Raw genomic sequence first — 18,902 nt, 5'->3', positions numbered from 1 at the left:
GTTTTGCTTAAAACCATTTTTAAAATGAAGAAATTTTACCAGTGAACATTATTAAATTTATTCAAAGATTTACTGATTGCTTATATTCTTTTTTCTTTACTGATTATGTAAGCAAAACATGTTATTTTTACAAATTCATATACGTTTTTGTGCATATATTAACATTAGTATATTTATTAGTCTTTATTTTACGGAAATTGATCATATGTGACTTACATTTTTAAACATGTCTTAGATATCTTTTTACGTAAATAAAAATAGGTCTATCTGTTCTTTTCCTCCCTGGCTTTCTGAGGATAGACTGCCATCATGAATGGCACGGTAACTATCTGCACTAGAAAGTTCATGTCCAACCGACTACTTCAGAGGAAACAAATGGTCATTGATGTCCTTCACCCTGGGAAGGCAACAGTGCCTAAGACAGAAATTCAGGGAAAACTAGCCAAAATGTACAAGACCATACCGGATGTCATCTTTGTATTTGGATTCAGAGCTCATTTTGGCGGTGATAAGACAACTGGCTTTGGCATGATTTATGATTCCCTGGATTATGCAAAGAAAAATGAACCCAAACATTGACTTTCAAGACATGGCCTGTATGAGAAGAAAAAGACCTCAAGAAAGCAACGAAAGGAATGCAAGAACAGAATGAAGACAGTCAGGGGGACTGCAAAGGCCAATGCTGGTGCTGGCAAAAAGCCGAAGGAGTAAAGGTGCTGCAATGATGTTATTTGTGGCTGTTGTGGATTTTTCACAAGAAGATTAATAAACTAAAAACTTTAAAAAGTAAAGGTCTATCTTATTCGTTTTAATGCTGCAATGTATTCCATTTTATCGCTGTACTGTAGTCACTTATCTAAACCCTCTAAGGTACATATTTCTTTCTCTTTTTTTTTTTTTTTTGAGATGGAGTCTTATTCTGTTACCCAGGTTGGAGTACAGTGGTGCAATCTCGGCTCACTGCAATCTTTGCGTCCCAGGTTCAAGCAATTCTCGTGCCTCAGCCTCCCAAGTAGCTGGGATTACAGGCGTGTGCCACCACACCTAGCTAATTTTTGTATTTCTAGTAGAGAAAGGGTTTTACCATGTTGGCTGGGCTGGTCTCGAACTCCTGACCTCAAGTGATCTGCCTGCTTCAGCCTCCCAGAGTGCTGGGAGTACAGGCGTGAGCCACCGTGCTTGGCCAGTTACACTTTTCATTTCCACATTTTAACACTTCTGAAATTACTTTTTAGTTATTTTATTTATTTATTTTGAGACAAGGTCTTGTTCTGTCACCCAGGCTTGAGTACAGTTGCCGGATCTCAGCTCACTGCAGCCTCCACCTCCCCAGCTCAAGTGATCTTCCCACTTCAGCCTCCTGAGTAGCTGGGACTATAGGTGCACATCACCACGCCCAGTAGTAGTTGTTGTTGTTGTTTTTTGAGACAGAGTTTCTCTCTTATTGCCCGGGCTGAAGTGCAATTGCGTGATCTTGGCCCACGGCAACCTCCACCTCCCGCGTTCAAGCGATTCTCCTGCCTCAGTCTCCCAAGTGCATGGCACCATGCCTGGCTAATTTTCGTATTTTTAGTAGAGACAGGGTTTCACCATGTTGACAGGCTGGTCTTGAACTCCTGACCTCAGATGATCCACCCGCCTCGGCCTCCCGAAGTGCTGGGATACAGACGTGAGCCACAGCGGTGCCAACATTTCTGAAATTAGGATGTCACTTATATTTTATAATGCATGACAGGTTAAAATTACTATCTGCCAGGCAGCATTTGTGACCTAATTGTCTTTGCCTTGCGCAGGTGAACTTGATCATAATTGTTCAAATTTGTGTCACTTAAATCAGTTATGTGCATTGTTAGTACTACAGGTGTTGGGTTTAATTGCTGTTTAAAATGTTCAGATGAAGATGGTGGCTTGGCACTGTGGCTCACACCTGTAATTCCAGCACCTTGGGTGGCTAAGATGGGCATGATCACTTTGAGCCCAGGAGTTCAAGACCAGCCTGGGCAACATGGCGAAATCCTGGTCTCTACCAAAAATACCAAAATTAGCACACACCTGTAGTCCCAACTACTCAGGAGGCTGAGGCGGTAGGATCCCTTGAGCCTTCGAGGTTGAGACTGCAGTGAGGAGCTATGATCGTGCCCCTGCACTCCAGTGTGGGTAACAGAGTGAAACCCTATCTCAAAAAAAGAAAAAAAAAGGTGGTATTATGACTTTTTGTTGAAACACAAATTTATTGTTTATGAGGAAAGGAGAGACACAGAGCAGTGGGGCATACATTTGATATTTAGTGAAGCACATATTTGTCATTCAGGGAGTAACTAATATCATAATTTTTTTCTACAAAGGAATGACAATTCTTTATGAGATGGAAGAAAGTAAGACAGTCATTAGTGATGAAGTTGTTTCAAAGCAATGGGAGGTTGGCATGACTGATTTATACATCTCACAGGACCAGTATTAAGGCATTTTGTCATAGTTTAATTGGCAGCAGTTTTTCTTTCTTACAGGCCCATAAAGTAATAATAATTTTACTATTAACGATCTCTAAGAGTAGATGACCTACATTACAGTATCCATGATAAATAACAGACACTGTGCTTAGACTTTACGTCTGGGCTGGGTGCAGTGGCTCACGCCTGTAATCCCAGCACTTTGGAAGGCCAAGGCAGGTGGATCAATAGGTCAGGAGTTTGAGACCAGCCTGGCCAAGATGGTGAAACCCTGTCTCTACTAAAAATACAAAAATTAGCTGGGCACAGTGGCGGGCGCCTGTAATCCCAACTACTCAGGAGAATGAGGCAGGAGAATTGCTTGAACCTGGGAGGCAGAGGTTGCAGTGAGCGGGCCACTGCACTCCAGCCTGGGCAACAGAGCAAGACTCCATCTCAAAAAAAAAAAGACTTTACATTTGGCCAGGTGTGGTGGCTCATGCTTGTAATCCCAGCACTTTGGGAGGTGGGTGGATCACTAGGTCAGGAGTCTGAGACCAGCCTGGCCAACATGGTGAAAACCCGTCTTTATTAAAAATACAAAAATTAGCTGGGTGTGGTGGTGTACGCCTGTAATCCCAGCTACTCAGGAGGCCGAGGCAGGAGAATCGCTTGAACCCGGGAGGCAGAGGTTGCAGTGAGCCGAGATTATGCCACTGCACTCCAGCCTGGGCAACAAAGCTAGAGTCCGTCTCAAAAAAAAAAAAAAAAAAGAACTTTATATCTATTTTACCCTACATTTTCTAATTGCATTTTTGAAAATAGACTTTTTTTTTTTTAAGACAGAATTTCATGCTTGTCGCCCAGGCTGGAGTGCAGTGGTGTGATCTCGGCTCACTGCAACCTCCACCTCCTGGGTTCAAGCGATTCTCCTGCCTCAGCCTCCTGAGTAGCTGGGATTACAGGCACACACCACCACGCCCAGCTAATTTTTTTTTTAATATTTTTAGTAGAGATAGGATTTCACCACGTTGGCCAGGCTGGTCTTGAACTCCTGATCTCAGGTGATCCACCTGCCTTGGCCTCCCAAAGTGCTAGGATTACAGGTGTGAGACACTGCACCTGGATGACTTCATTTTTTTTTAGAATAGTTTTAAATATACAGAAGAATTGAGAGCATAGTACTGAAAGTTCTCATAGACTCCACCCCCACCGCCACAATTTCCCCTATTATTAACATCTTAGATTAGCATGGTACCTTTGCCACAATTAATGAACCAATACTGATATACTATTAATAACTAAAGTTCACAGTTTATTCAGATCTCCTTTGTTTTTGTCTAATGTCCTTCTCTGTTTTTGTCTAATGTCTTTCTTTGTTTCAGTATCCCATCCTTGGAACGTTAGGTATCTAATAATCATTAGGTTACATGATATTATTTTTATTTTTTATTTTTATTTATTTATTTTTTTGAGACACAGTCTGGCTCTGTCACCCAGGCTGTAGTGCAATGGCATGATCTCGGCTCACTGCAACCTCTGTCTCCCCGATTCAACTGATCTCCTGCCTCAGGCTCCTGAGTAGCTGTGATTACAGGCGCCCACCACCACGCCCGGCTAATTTTTGTATTTTTAGTAGAGATAGGGTTTCACCACGTTGGTCAGGCTGGTGTTGAACTCCCAACCTCAGGTGATCCACCTGCCTCGGCCTCCCAGATTACGCCTGTAATCTGCTGGGATTACAGGCGTGAGCCACTGCGCCCGGCCAATGTTATGTTTTTTTAGGCTCTTCTTGGCTGAGACAGTTTTTCAGAATTTCCTTATTTTTCCTTGAAAGTTTGAAGGGTACTGGTCAATTATTTTGTAGGATGCACCTCTATTGAAATTAACTGGGGCTGGGCGCAGTGACTCACGCCTGTAATCCCAGCATTTTGGGAGGCCGATGCAAGTGGATCATGAGGTCAGGAGATCGAGACCATCCTAGCTAACATGGTGAAACCCCATCTCCACTAAAAATACAAAAAATATAGCTGGATGTGGTGGCGGGCGCCTGTAGCCCCAGTTACTCGGGAGGCTGAGGCAGGAGAATGGCGTGAACCCGGGAGGTGGAGCTTGCAGTGAGCCAAGATTGTGCCACTGCACTCCAGCCTGGGCGACAGAGCGAGACTCGGTCATTTCAACACACACACACACACACACACACACGCACAAAGAAATTAATTGGATATTTTTCTCATGATTAGACTGGTGTTACAGGTTTTAGGGAGGAACAACACAGAGGTAAAGTGCCACTTTCGTCATATCACATAGTGTCAACATGATTCATCACTGCTGATGTTGAACTTGATCACCTGGCTAAAGTAGCGTTTGTTAGGTCTCGTCAACATAAAGTTACTCTTCCCTCAACCCTCGTTTTGATACTGTACTCTTTGGAAGGAAGTCACTATGGGTAGCCCACACTTAAAGACTGAGGGGTTATGGTCTCTCTCTTTGAGAGCTGAGTATCTACATAAATTATTTAAAGTTCTTCTGCATGGGAGATTTGTCTCTTCTTCCCCATGTATTTACTTATTTAATTATTATTTATATCACCATGGGCTTATGGATATTTATTTTTTACTTTGAGTTATATAGTCCAATACTATTTCATTTATTTTGTTGTTTAAAATGTTCCAGGGTTAGCCATTGGGAGCGCTTTCATTTGACTCCTGTGATCATTTGACACTCAGCGTTTTTATTTTGTTTGTTTGTTTGTCTGAGAACTTTCTGGAATCTAATTGAATTTTTACAAGGCTATTGTAAGTAGGTATTAGAATCTCCTTAGTTACAGATAAAGAGACTGAAGTTTAGAGAGATTAAGTAGCTTGCCTAGGTCACATAGGAAGTAAATGACAGGATTTGCGTTTTGCTCTATCTGAAAGCTTCTCATAATCTTAAATGTCTTATTCTGACATTTGATAGTATAATAAATTACATATCCTTTTAAGAAAAATAATTCTGCCATGATAGTCTGTTAGATATGTGCATTTCTATCTTTATTTTGGACTTCGAGGGGAAAAATGTATCTGCCTGGAACCAAACACATAATTTTTGGAATTGCATAATGCTGTGAGTGAGTGTGTGAGTGTGTGACTGAGTGTCCACTCAAACTGCCAGAGTTCCAGTTATCTCTGGCTCAGGGACTGTCCACCTTCCTGTGGGAGTTCATTTGCTCCTCTGTGCATAGGTTACTGCAGGCACTTGTAGTAGAATATGTCAGGCTATGCTTTTGTTGCCAATGTCTTAAGGGACGACACTCCTTTCATTCATCCCACGAGGCTTTATGAGAGTCTGCTGCTCTGGGGAGCTTACACTGTTATAGGAAGAGACAAAGTAAACAAGCATGAAGTTAGTACAGCCACTATGGAGAACAGTATGGAGGTTCTCAAAAAAATAAAAATAGAACTACCGTATGATCTGACAATCCCACTGCTAGGTATATCCCCAAAAGAAAGAAAATCAATATATTGAAGAGATACCTGCACTCCCATGGTTTATTGTAGCACTATTTGCAATAGTCAAGATTTAAAATTAATCTAAGCATCCATTAATAGTTGAATGGATAAAGGAAATGTGATACATATATACAATGGAGTACTATACAGCCATAAAAAAGAATGAGATCCTGTCATTTGAAACAACATAGATAGAACTGGAGGATATTATATTAAGTGAAATATGCTAGGTACAGAAAGACGAACTTCACATGTTCTCACTCATTTGTGGGAGCTAAAAATTGAAACAACTGAACTCATGGAAATAGTGGAATGATGGTTATCACAGGCTAGGAAGGGGAGTGGGGGCAGGGAGCAGGGGAATATTAATGGGCATGAAAACATAGTTAGATTTTTTAAAAAGAAAATATATTAGACAGAATGAATAAGATCTGGTATTTGATAACACAGTAGGGTGACTATACTGAACAACAACTTGTTGTACATTTAAAAATAATTAAGGAATATAATTGAAATGTTTGTAACATAAATAAATGATAGATGCTTGGGGTATGTATACTCTATTTACCCCAATGTGACTATTACACATCGCATGCCTGTATTGAAATATCACATATACTCCGTGAATATATACACCTACTATGTACCCACAAAAATGAAAAATTTAAAATAAAAAAAGAAAACACAAAATAAACAAGTACGTAAGAAAATTAACAAGGTATTTTTGGATGTGATAAATGCTAACCAAAGGCCAGTGTGCCCAGAATTCAATAACCGAAGTGGGTAGCATGGTAGGGGATGAGGTCAGAGCGATAGGCTTTGTGGCTCACAGTAAAGAACACGGGTGTTATTCCCTTTTAAATGATTGGCTTTGGCTGGGTTCAGAAAGGGAAGGGATACAGTCTCTCTGGCTACTCACAGACCCTATTGCATACTGCTCTTTTTGGTTCCTCTGCCCAAGCCACACTGGCTTTCTGACTGCTCCTGGAATATGTCAAGTTCTTTTCTACCTTTGAGTCTTTACATTTTTTTATTTCATCTGCCTGAAAAAACAATGATCACAACAAAAACAAAAACTATTCCATCACATAATGGTATAATTCTTCCTTCATATCATTCAGGTCTCTACTTAAAGCTATCTCCTTGTACATCCTATCTAAAAATGCTTCACTCTGCTCTCACCACCACATCTCTTCTTCAATCCCTAGGAACTCTCTATATCTCCATCTGGCTTTGTATTTCTTTCTTTCTTTCTTTCTTTTTTGAGAGTGAGTCTCACTCTGTTGCCCAGGCTGGAGTGCAGCGGCATGATCTTGGCTCACTGCAGCCTCCACCTCCCAGGTTCAAGCGATTCTCCTGCCTCAGCCTCCTGAGTAGCCGGGATTATAGGTGTGCACCAACACCGCCGGCTAATTTTTGTGTTTTAGTAGAGATGGGGGGGTTTCACCATGTTGGCCAGGCTGGCCTCAAACTTCTGACCTCAAGTGATCCGCCTGTCTTGGCCTCCCGAAGCACTGGGATTACAGGTGTGAGCCACTGTGCCTGGGCTGGCTTTGTATTTCTTAGAGTATGTATTGCTACCTGGCTTTATTTATTTCTTTACTTGTTTATATTCTGTCAGCCCCATTAGAATGTAAGTGCCACATGAGGGCATGGATTTTGTCTGTACTGTTCATCATTACTTCCTCAGTGCCTGGAACATTGTCTAGTATATACAGGGTGATTTTATTAGTTATCGCTTACTGTGGAACACATTACCCCCAAAACTGAGTAGCTTAAAACAGCAACCATCTATCTCCTAGTTTCTGTGGATGAGGACATCAGGAGAGGCTAAGCTGGGTTTGTGTGGCTCAGGGTCTTTAAGGAGGTTGCACTCAATGTTGGCCAGGGTTGCATTCATCTGAAGGCTTGACTGAGGCTGCAGGATCTGCTTCCAAGCTCTTTCATATGGCTATTGACCAAAGGCTTCAGTTCCTCGCCAAATGAGTTTCTCCATAAGGCTTGCAACATAGCAGTTGGAGAAGTATCAAGGTGAAAGCCATAATACCTTTTTATAACCTAGTGTCTGAAGTTGCACATCATTATTTCCATTTTATTTTGTTTGTTGAGAGCAAGTAACCAAGTCCAGCCCACAAAAGGAAGGGAATTAGGGTCCACTTCTTTTTTTTTTTTTTTGAGACGGAGTCTCACTCTGTCACCCAGGCTGGAGTGTAGTGGCATGATGTTGGCTCACTGCAACCTCTGCCTCCTGGGTTCAAATGACTCTCCTGTCTCAGGCTCCCAAGCAGCTGTGATTACAGGTATCTGCCACCATGCCCAGCTAATTTTTGTATTTTCAGTAGAGACAGGGTTTCGCCATGTTGGCCAGGCTGGCCTCAAACTCCTGACCTCCAGTGATCTGCCCTCCTCAGACTCCCAAAGTGCTGGGATTACAGGCATGAGCCACTGCACCCAGCTGACCATCTCATTTAATTCTCAGCGTCATGCAAGGTAGACATAATTACATCAAATTCAAAGATGAGGAAAAAGACTTTGGAGGCTATGAAATATGTCCCAAGTTGTACAGTTAACTGAGGATTCTCTTTCTCTTGTCAAAAGACAAGAAAGGAAGGCTGTATCAGCACAGCTGCTGCGTGAGGACAGGCATACTTTACACTGCAGATATCACAGATGTGTGTGTTTATTATGACGTTTTTCTAACAGATGGCAAAAACATGTGTTGCCTTAACAAAATTGGTATATTAAGAAAATTTTCTGGGTCAGGTGCAGTGGCTCACACTTACAATCGCAGCATTTTGGGAGGCGGAGGCTGGAGGATCACTTGAGAACAGGAATTCAAGATCAGCCGGGGCAACATAGAGAGACTCTGTCTCTACAAAAAATAAAACAACTGGCAGGATGTGGTAGCACATGCCTACAGTCCCAGCCACTCAGGAGGCTGAGGTGGGAGAATCACTTGACCCTGGGAGTTTGAGGCTTCAGTGAGCTGTGATCACACCACTGCACTCTAGTCTCGGCCATAGGAAAAAACCTGGTATATATATATATTAAAAAAAAAAAGATAATTTTCTGACAGATGGAAGTAGAGTCAATGCCTTTTTCTTATTCCAACAAAGGTTTTGTTTGGGCTATTGGTTACTTTGGATATTATAAAACATAAAATAAAAGTATGTTTTAAATAGCATACTTTTCCTGGCTGGGTATGGTGGCTCACGCCTGTAATCTCAGCACTTCAGGAGGCTGACGTGGGCAAATCGTGAGGTCAGGAGCTCGAGACCAGACTGGACAACATGGTGAAACCCTGTGTCTACTAAAAATACAAAAAACTAGCTGCGCATACTGGTGAGTGCCTGTAATCCCAGCTACTCAGGAGGCTGAGACAGGAGAATCATTTGAATCTGGGAGGCAGAGGTTGCAGTGAGCTGAGATAGTGCCACTGCACTCCAGGCCAGGTGACAGAGTGTCTAAAAAAAAAAAAAAAAGCATACTTTTCCTAAGATTAAACTTGAATTTACTTGGAGAATGAGTAATTTGATCAAAGAAAGATGTAATTTCAATGTGAAGGATCTCTGCATACCTGGTGGGAAGAGGTGTGTTCCAATGGGGCGCTTTTGATAATGACAGCATAATCTGAAGCAGTTTGAAGAGAGAGTCTTTGAACAAAGAAGGGAGAAAACCAAGTATGTAGACAAAATGTAATATAAGGGGCATCCTAAGGAAAAGCAAGGAAGAAAGAATACCAGTCCAAGCCTCACAAATTTTCTTAGACCTATTGTCTGTTATGATTTTATTTATTGATTGATTGATTTTTGAAACAGAGTCTTGCTCTGTTGCCCAGACTGGAGTGTGGTGTCCCAATCTTGGCTCACTGCAGCCTCTCCCTCCCGGGTTCAAGTGATTCTCCTGCCTCAGCCTCCCAAGTAGGTGGGATTACAAGCATCCGCCAACACACCCGGCTAATTTTTGTATTTTTAGTAGAGACAGGGTTTCACCATGTCGGCCAGGCTGGTCTTGAACTCCTGACATCAAGTGATTCGCTCACTCTGGCCTCCCAAAGTTCTAGGAGTAGAGGCCTGAGCCACAGTGCCCAGCCTGTTCTGAAAGTTTTAAAGGCACAGCTATCTTCAACGTTCATCCACTCTGGCGCCCTGGGAACAGTTCCTTATATTATGTCCTCTAGAAGAGCTGGACTAACACATATGCAGGATAGGTTATGATGCGGTATGAGAATTGAACTTCAACCCAGGAGGCGGAAGTTGCAGTGAGCTGAGATAGCGCCACTGCACTCAAATAATTTCTTTTTAAGTGCCTGACATTTCACTATCCCAGAGGAATCTGGTGTTAGCAGGCAGGGTTTTTGTTGTAGTTTGTTATAGTTATGTGCATGACTGAACACACTCCACTTTCGTAAGGTCCTTGCATATTTCCTCATACATTTCACTGTGGCACATGAGCCAAGAAACAAGGAATGGGTGATTTACTACCTAAAAATAGGCAATCAACGTTTAATATGGAAGGACTGAAGGGAAGAAGGAATATAAAGAGAGGGAAGAAGGAATTTGGAAATAAATAAATAATAAATCAGGGAGTTCCTATTTTGGGACTACAGACAGTCATTCTGATTTATAAATGGGATGACTGAGGCAAGAGGACTGGACCTGCATGGTCTTGGGTAAGTAATGAAATCTGTCTGAGTTTTTGTTCTTACTTAACTGAACCTCTGTTCTTTCATCCGTAAAACGAGATGAAACCAGATGAGCTTGAACCACTGTTCTCTATGTACCGTTTTAGAGGATCATAAAATTCTACTTTCCTTTCATAGTTTAATATTTGTCATATCCATGATTTGATGCTGAGACCTGTCAGGAACACAAGTCTCAATTTTAACTCCTTGCAAGAGAAATTAAAATCTCCTTTAGGATTACATGTTTTCCAGAAACATTTTAAAGACTTCATTTAGTGGAAATCTGTATTTTGGCATAGAGGTTTAAGGCCAGACAGCTTGGGTACAAATCCAACTCCATCATTTACTATGTAACCTTGGACAAGCTGCTGCTGCTTTTTTTTTTTTTTTTTTTTTTTTTTTTTTTAGACAGGGTCTCTGTACTTCAATACTTCAATTCCCTCACTGGTAAAATGGGAATAGTAATAGTTACCATTTATTTATTTATTTGAGACAAAGTCTCACTTGATCACCCAGGCTGGAGTGCAATGGCGCAAATTTGGCTCACTGCAACATCCGCCTCCTAGGCTCAAGCCATCCTCCCGCTTCAGCCTCCCCAGTAGCTGAGACTACAGGCACGTGCCATCTTGCCCAGCTAATATATATATATATATACTTTTTTTTTTTCCTGAGACAGGTTCTCGCTCTGTTGTCCAAACTGGAGTACAGTCTGCGATCTCTACTCACTGCTAACTCCGCCTCCCGGGTTCAAACGATTCTCCTGCGTTAGCCTCCCAAGTAGCTAGCGTTACAGGTGTATGACACCACGCCCAGATAATTTTTGTATTTTTAGTAGAGTTGGGGTTTCACCATGTTGGCCAGGCTGGTCTGGAACTCCTGACCTCAAGTGATCTGCCCAGCCTCCCAAAGTGCTGAGATTAGAGGCATCAGCCACCACGCCCAGCCTAATTTTTGTATTTTTTGCATAGATGGGGGTTTCACCATGTTCCCTAGGCTGGTCTAAAACTCCTGGAATCAAGAGATCCTCCCGCCTCAGCCTCCCATGGTGATGGGATTACAGGTGTGAGCCACCATGTCCAGCCTGGACAAGGTTCTTAATCTCTCTGTATTAATGTTAATCTCTCTGTATTATTTATTTATTTATTTATTTATTTATTTATTTAGAGACAGAGTCTCACTCTGTCACCCAGGCTGGAGTGCAGTAGCACCAATTTAGCCCACTGTGACCTCTGCCTCCTGGGTTCAAGTGATTCTCCCGCCTCAGCTTCCCAAGTAGCTGGAATTACCACACTTGGCTCATTTTTGCATTTTTAGCAAAGAGAGGGTATTGCCATGTTGGCCAGGCTGGTCTCAAACTCCTGGCCTCAAGGGATCCTCCTGCCTCAGCCTCCCAAAATGCTGGGATTACAGGTGAGCCACAGTGGCTCAATTGCTATTGAGTCACAATAGTTATCCTTGAGTTATTTAATAAAATAATTCAGAAAAGTTCCTGGTATATAGCAGGAACTAAAGAATATTTGTGAGGTGAATGAATATTGCTTAAGAATTGGATGTTCAGGCTGGGTGTGGTGGCTCACGCCTGTAATTCCATCACTTTGGGAGACTGAGGTGGGTAAATCATCTGAGGTCAGGAGTTCAAGACCAGCCTGGCCAACATGGTGAAACCCCGTCTCTACTAAAAAATACAAAAATTAGCTGGGCGTGGTGGCTCCTGCCGGTAATCCCAGCTACTCGGGAGGCAGAGGCAGGAGAATCACTTGAATCCAGGAGGCGGAGGTTGTAGTGAGCCGAGATGGTGCCATTGCACTCCAGCCTGGGTGACAAGAGTGAAACGCTGTCACACACACACAACAATTGGATGTTCAATCAAAGCTTTTTGGAAGGGTGAACATTTAACTTTGACTTTGAAGAATGGCTACTGGGCATGGAGAAATAAGGGTTAGAGTTGGGGAAAGGGAAAATAACTCTTTGGTGGGATCATACGGGAGTACAGGAAAAATGGCTAAAAGGTTTTATGGGATCCAACTGTAATGTGCCTCAACAGCCAAACTAAAACACAGGGACATTTTCAGTAGGTAAAACAATAGTCCTAAGGTTTGTGAGCAGGGAAATGTTGAGATGAAAACAAGATTGAAGGCTTACTTGCCTTGTTTTGCATTACCTTAGTTTAAACATTTTTTAAAATATAAAACTGATGCTAGTTCATTATATTGCATCTTAAGTTCCTTTAACTTCTGAGAACTAAATACAGCAGCTCTGGAGACAAAGAACAATGTAAATGGTGTGAGTGCTGGCAGGACTTTCCATTCAAGTTGCTGAAGCACGTGGGCAATGATTCAATCAAATCTGAAAGGTGCATTTTGGCAAAAACCTATGGAGATAATGTGCCAAGTACTTTAATGATTCCCCAACCACAGAGAGATTATTTGGGTGTCAGATGGGGTGACATGCTAGTGTATTCATTATCCTGGAGGAAGAAATTGAATGATTAATTGAGGGCTCTAGCAAAACTTTGACAAAGAGGGTGATTACTAGACTGTACATAAAGAAGATGATCAGCCTGGGCAACATGGTAAAACCCTGTCTCTACAAAATGTACAAAAATTTGCCAGGTGTGGTGGCACATGCCTGTATTCCCAGCTGCTCGGGAGGCTGAGGCAGAAGAATCACTTGAGCCTGGAAAGTCGAGGCTGCAGCAAGCTGTGATTGTGCCACTGCCCTCTAGCCTGGGCGATGGAGCAAGACCCTGCCAAAAAAAAAAAAAAAAAAAAAACACACACACACACACAGAAAGAAACTGAAAAAGCTAACCAGTTATTATAATCTTCATAAAATTTCTGAAGTGCTCCAAGAGGTGAAACGTGAAAATTTAATTTATGACTAACTATAAGTAACATATCATTAATACAGACATATTGTGTTCAGGTTGTATATACAAAACAGTGTATATTATGCTTTATGGGTAATTGAGGTAATTTTCAAGGACAAATTTTACTATGTGAGATTTTTGCCTTGCGCTGACTGTAGTACCTAACTCCCAGATAAAGATGAGATTGTGAACTTCTGAAAATATGAGTGTTTCATCTGTAAAATTTAGTGGAAATAGTTTCTTTTTTTTTTTTAGAAGGAGAAACAAATCTTTGGGCTGCAAAGGGTTACTTGACTGGGCTTTTTCGTTATGCAGAGTGGTAGGAGTGGCACACTCCTGAATGGATTTTTTTTTTTTTTCCATTCCAGTTGCCCCTTCCTGAGGCTCAGGTATACAAAGCTGATCTCCAGGAAGAAGACAGATTATTTATATAAGAAAGCCAGGACGGCCGGGCGTGGTGGCTCACACCTGTAATCCCAGCACTTTGGGGCGGGTGGATCACCTGAGGTCAGGAGTTTGAGACCAGCCTGACCAACACAGTGAAACCCTGTCTCTACTAAAAATGCACAAATTAGCCGGGCGTGTTGGTGCACGCCTGTAATCCCAGCTACTCGGAAGGCTGAGAAAGGAGAACCGCTTGAACCCAGGAGGGGGAGGTTTCGGTGAGCCTAGATCGAGCTATTGCACTCCAGCCTGGGCAACAAGAGCGAAACTCCACCTCAAAAAAAGAAAAAAAAGCCAGGACCTCCTGGGAGGGAGGAGACAGAAGTCCCCTTGGTGAACCTCTCCTCCTTTATATTAGTAACTAGGGGGCTCTTTTTGGTTGACAGGGTACCTCCTATTCTCCCAAGGTGTAATGGTAAGAAAGGATACCCAAGGACTGGAGAAAAAAACAAAACCAAAACAACAACCAACTTCCCTGAGGAAGGGGAGTGTGGATTGGTGACTCAGGCTCTGAAAAAGTTCCCAGCTTTTTCTTGAAACTGCATGGCTTTGGACAGAAGCATTGGCATCATTTGCGAAGCCTGCGGAGGGCCATCTCTTCACAGGAACACCTGTATGTGGTTTAACGAGGAGCAATGGCAGCGAAGAACACAAGGTGAGTGCGAGGAGGACTGGCCTCCTTTGAGAAGAGTAATTTTATTTTTATTTATTTATTTTTTAGGCAGAGTCTCATTCTGTCACCCAGGCTGGAGTGCAGTGGTGTGATCTCAGCTCACTGCAACCTCTGCCTCCCAGGTTCAAGCTATTCTCATGCCTCAGCCTCCCGAGTAGCTGGGATTACAGGTGTGTGCCACCACATCCAGCTAATTTTTGTATTTTTAGTAGAGACGCAGTTTCACCATGTTGGCTAGGTTGATCTCGAACTCCTGACCTCAGGTAGTCCACTCACTTTGGCCTTCCAAAGTGCTGCGATTACAGGCATGAGCCACCACGCCTGGCCTGGGCAGAATAATTTTTGGAGGTAGAGGTGGGAGGAATAGCTGAGAGAGAGGGCTTGGATTTCATGGCTAGGTGATCTCAAACAACTGTGACTGCTCGCAGTCTGAGTTTATGGAGGGCTTCTTACTGATTCCATAGAAAATTTATTTTTTCACTTTACAAATATTTGAGTTCCCTTTACATGCAAGGCCCTGTTCTAGGCTCTGGGGATCAAAGTGTCAAGAAAACAGACAAAAATTCTTGCCCTCTGAAAGCTTACCTTGAGGGACAAGGGAACAGAAAATATGTATCATAGGATCTAAGATGATGGCAAGCCCTAAAGAGAAAGATAAAGACAGGGAGTGTAAATATAGGTGGTTATCGCTGAAGAGGAGGCTTCACCATGAAGGCAATATTTGAGTAAGGACAGGAAAGAAAGGTGGATGGCTATACTTGAGGAATGTTTCAGGCAGAAGGTGATCCAGGCACCTATGGAACTCCAGAGAATGGCTGGAGTAAGGAGACAAAAAGTTGATTGAGTTCCTTGTGGGCTAGTTCCGTGAAGGATTTTATTTGTTTATTTACTTACTTACTTACTTACTCAGAGACAGGGTCTTACTCTGTCGCCCAGGCTGGAGTACAGTGGTGTGATCACAACTCACTGCAGCCTCAGGGCCCATCTCAGCCTCCCAAGCAGCTGGGACTACAGGCGTGCACCACCAGGCCAGGCTAGTTTTTGTATTTTTTGTAGAGAGAGAGGGGTTTTTGAAGAGGCTAGGTCTTGCTCAGTGATAGAATTACAGGTGTGAGCCGCCAAGTCTGGCCCTTAAGTAATTTTTTTGAATGAAAACATTAAGGTTTTTTTTAGTATCTTCTTGTTTATTTTTTAGAGGCAAGATCTTGCTCTGTCACCTAGCCTGGAGTGCAGTGGCGAAATCACAGCTCACTGCAGCCTGGAACTCATGGGCTCAAGCGATCCCCTGACCTCAGCTTCCCAAAGTGCTGGGATTACAGGTGTGAGCTACCACACCCTCCCCTGGCCTGCCTTTTTGAGAGATCTTAGCACTATGAGAAATTTTCCTTAAAAAAAAAAATAAACCCTCAGACTTTGTAAAATAGCTACATCAGGGGCTTTGGAAGATTATCTAGATGTTTGTGTTCAGAATAGATTTGAAAGCCGGGCGCAGTGGCTCACACCTGTAATCCCAGCACTTTTGGGAGGCTGAGGTGGGCGGATCACTTGAGACCAGGTGTTCTAGACCAGCCTGGCCAACATAATGAAACCGCATCTCTATACTAAAAATAAAAAAAATTATCTGGCTGTGGTGGTGCATGCCTGTAATCCCAGTTAGGTGGGAGGCTGAGGTGGATGGATCCCTTGAGCCCAGGGAGTTGAGGCTGTGGTGAATGGAGATCACACCACTGTGCTCCAGCGTGGGTGACAAAGTTAGACTCTGTCAGGTCAGGAGATCAAGACCATCCTGGCTAACATGGTGAAACCCCATCTCTACTAAAAATACAAAAAATTAGCTGGGCGTGGTGGCACGGGCCTGTAGTCCCAGCTACTCGGGAGGCTGAGGCAGGAGAATCGCCTGAACCTGGGAGGCGGAGGTTGCAGTGAGCTGATATCGTGCCACTGCACTCCAGCCTCGGCGACAGAGCAAGACTCCGTCTCAAAAAAAGAAAGATTTGAGGGGGAAGAGATTAGAGGTAAAGAAATTAGGTTAGGAGACAATAGGTATAAAGTGAAGGGGGGCTGGAATATATCATTTACTTATTTTGCAACATTTACTAAGGTCTTAATACAAGTCAGGCACTGTATTAGGCACTTGCAATGTAATGGTTAAAAAAAAAGATGAGGCCGGGCGTGGTGGCTCATGCCTGTAATCCCAACACTTTGGGAGGCTGAGGTGGACAGATCACGAGGTCAAGGGATCAAGACCATCCTGGCCAACATGGTAAAACCCCGTCTCTGCTAAAAGTACAAAAATTAGCTGGGTATGGTGGCGCATGCCTGTAGTCCCAGCTATTCGGGAGGCTGAGGCAGGAGAATTGCTTGAACCCTGGCAATAGAGGGAGACTTCATCTAAAAAAAAAAAAAGATGAATGAATCCCCTCCTGGAATATATAGTGTAGTGAGTAGCAACGTACAGGAGATAGAAAGGAAAATAAATCCTTGTCCCTCATTTCCACCTCTTCATGGATGTAGCAAATACAGGGAATGGAAGCCTTCCATTAGAGATGGCCTCCTTAAATGTCTGCAAAAATACTGAAATTTGAAGTTCTAGCGGAATAGTTTCTCTGTTCCTCCTGACAGATTTTTCTACTATTGTAGCTTTCTCCGTTGAGTAAATGATTTTATCCTCTTTGGTTCTTTTGACTATTGTTCTTAAGAAAAATAAAAAGTAACGAAATACTAAGTGAAAAGGAATGGTTCGCAGGCTATCTCTCTGAAAGGCAGCCATTGTTTTGTTCTTCTATATTGGAAGCCTTTTCAGCTGGTTATCCTCTCTAACTTGAAAACAACTGTCATTCGAAAGTGTTATTTCCAGTGGCCTCAGGGCATACTATCCTTTCTCTTTTATTTTATTTTTTGAGACAGAGTCTCTCTCTGTCGCCCAGGTTGGAGTGCAGTGGCTCAAGCGATTCAAGCGATTCTCTTATCTCAGCTCTCGAGTAGCTGGGATGACAGGCGCCCGCCACCACGCCCAGCTAATTTTTGCGTTTTTAGTAGAGAACAGGTTTCTCTATGTTGGCCAGGCTGGTCTTGAACTCCTGACCACAGGTGATCCACCCGCCTCAGCCTCCCAAAGTGCTGGGATTACATGTGTGAGCCACCGCGCCCGGCCTCCTTTGTCTCTTAAAGGCATTCTCCAAAATACTCATCTTCCGGTTTGAAGAGCAGCAGGGATTAAATGTGTATTATTGTATATGCAGCGATTTGCCACTCCCTTTGCCCTGCCCCAGTTACTGCAATAGAAAATTTCTGGGAATAAATACATCTCTGGTAAATTCAGTCTTCTTAGTGAAGATTATGAAGGAAACAAAGAAAGGACACTTCCATTCCAGAGAGAAAGGTGTTTGTTTCCCAAAAGGTTAGACATTGATTCAGAACAAAGGGAACCTGAGGAAACGGGTATAAATCAACTCTGAATGTGAGGTATTAGAAAGCCATTTGTTTCCTAGGGAAAAGCAAGGAGGAAAGATGGGGTGGGAGACATGGGCTTTACTGTACAACCTTGGTCATGTCACCTAAACTTGGAACTCCTGAGTGTAAGAGTTGGGACCAAGGATCGCAAAGCTTCTTTCATTCCTAAAATTCTATGGTTCCACGATTATGTAAGTAGAAACGGGCCATTCTGTTGATTTCCTAATCTCCAGGAGGGAAGAAACTAGTCTTTGGGAGTTAAACCGACTAATTTAACGGCGAATTACCAATGTGGAGGTGGGCGAACTTCACAATTACGGGGTTTTGAACAGTAGAGATGCTCTTGAAAATTTCCAAGAGGACCTTTCCCCCGTCCTTTAACCTGGCTTTACAATTCTGTTCACTCTTTGGGATAGGGGAGCGGGCAGAACCTATTTTAGATTGAGTTAGTTCATTTGAGCATTTCCCCTTTCCTTATTTTTGGACCTTTAACGACCAAATGCCGAGAAACAGATCCTTAATTACGGTTCCGGGATCTCGAAAGGCCTGTAAAATCCTGCTTCCGCATCTTCATCCTTTCTTCGGGTATTGGGATCTTTTTTAAAAATGTGTATTTCTGGTGGAGGGGGCATGGAGTGAGGTTCAGAACAGCAGAGCCGGGCTGACGGATGCTTCTTTCGCGGGAGGCTTGACTTGCGGGACTACGGGTCGGGACCGCACGGGCTGCCAGGCGGGCTCCGGGCGACAAGGGCGCGGCTGCGGACTGGCGGGCGGACCCCGGGGAGGGGCTTCACGGAGCCGCCGCGGCCGGAGCGGAGCGGAGCCGCCCGGGCTGGGCGCGCAGCGCTGCCGGGCG

The 18,902-nt window shown here is 43.2% G+C and overlaps 1 pseudogene; it reads left to right on the top strand.

Moving 5' to 3' along the window:
• The first annotated feature begins 309 nt into the window (after nt 1-309).
• On the top strand, nt 310-732 carry LOC100433055 (small ribosomal subunit protein eS24-like; annotated as a pseudogene).
• Nucleotides 733-18,902: the final 18,170 nt, after the last annotated feature.

This window comes from Pongo abelii, chromosome 9 (genome assembly GCF_028885655.2).
Source record: "Pongo abelii isolate AG06213 chromosome 9, NHGRI_mPonAbe1-v2.0_pri, whole genome shotgun sequence".
NCBI lineage: Eukaryota > Metazoa > Chordata > Mammalia > Primates > Hominidae > Pongo > Pongo abelii.
The sequence above is the reverse complement of the archived record's forward strand: the minus strand, read 5'-3'. Positions and strand labels throughout refer to the sequence as shown.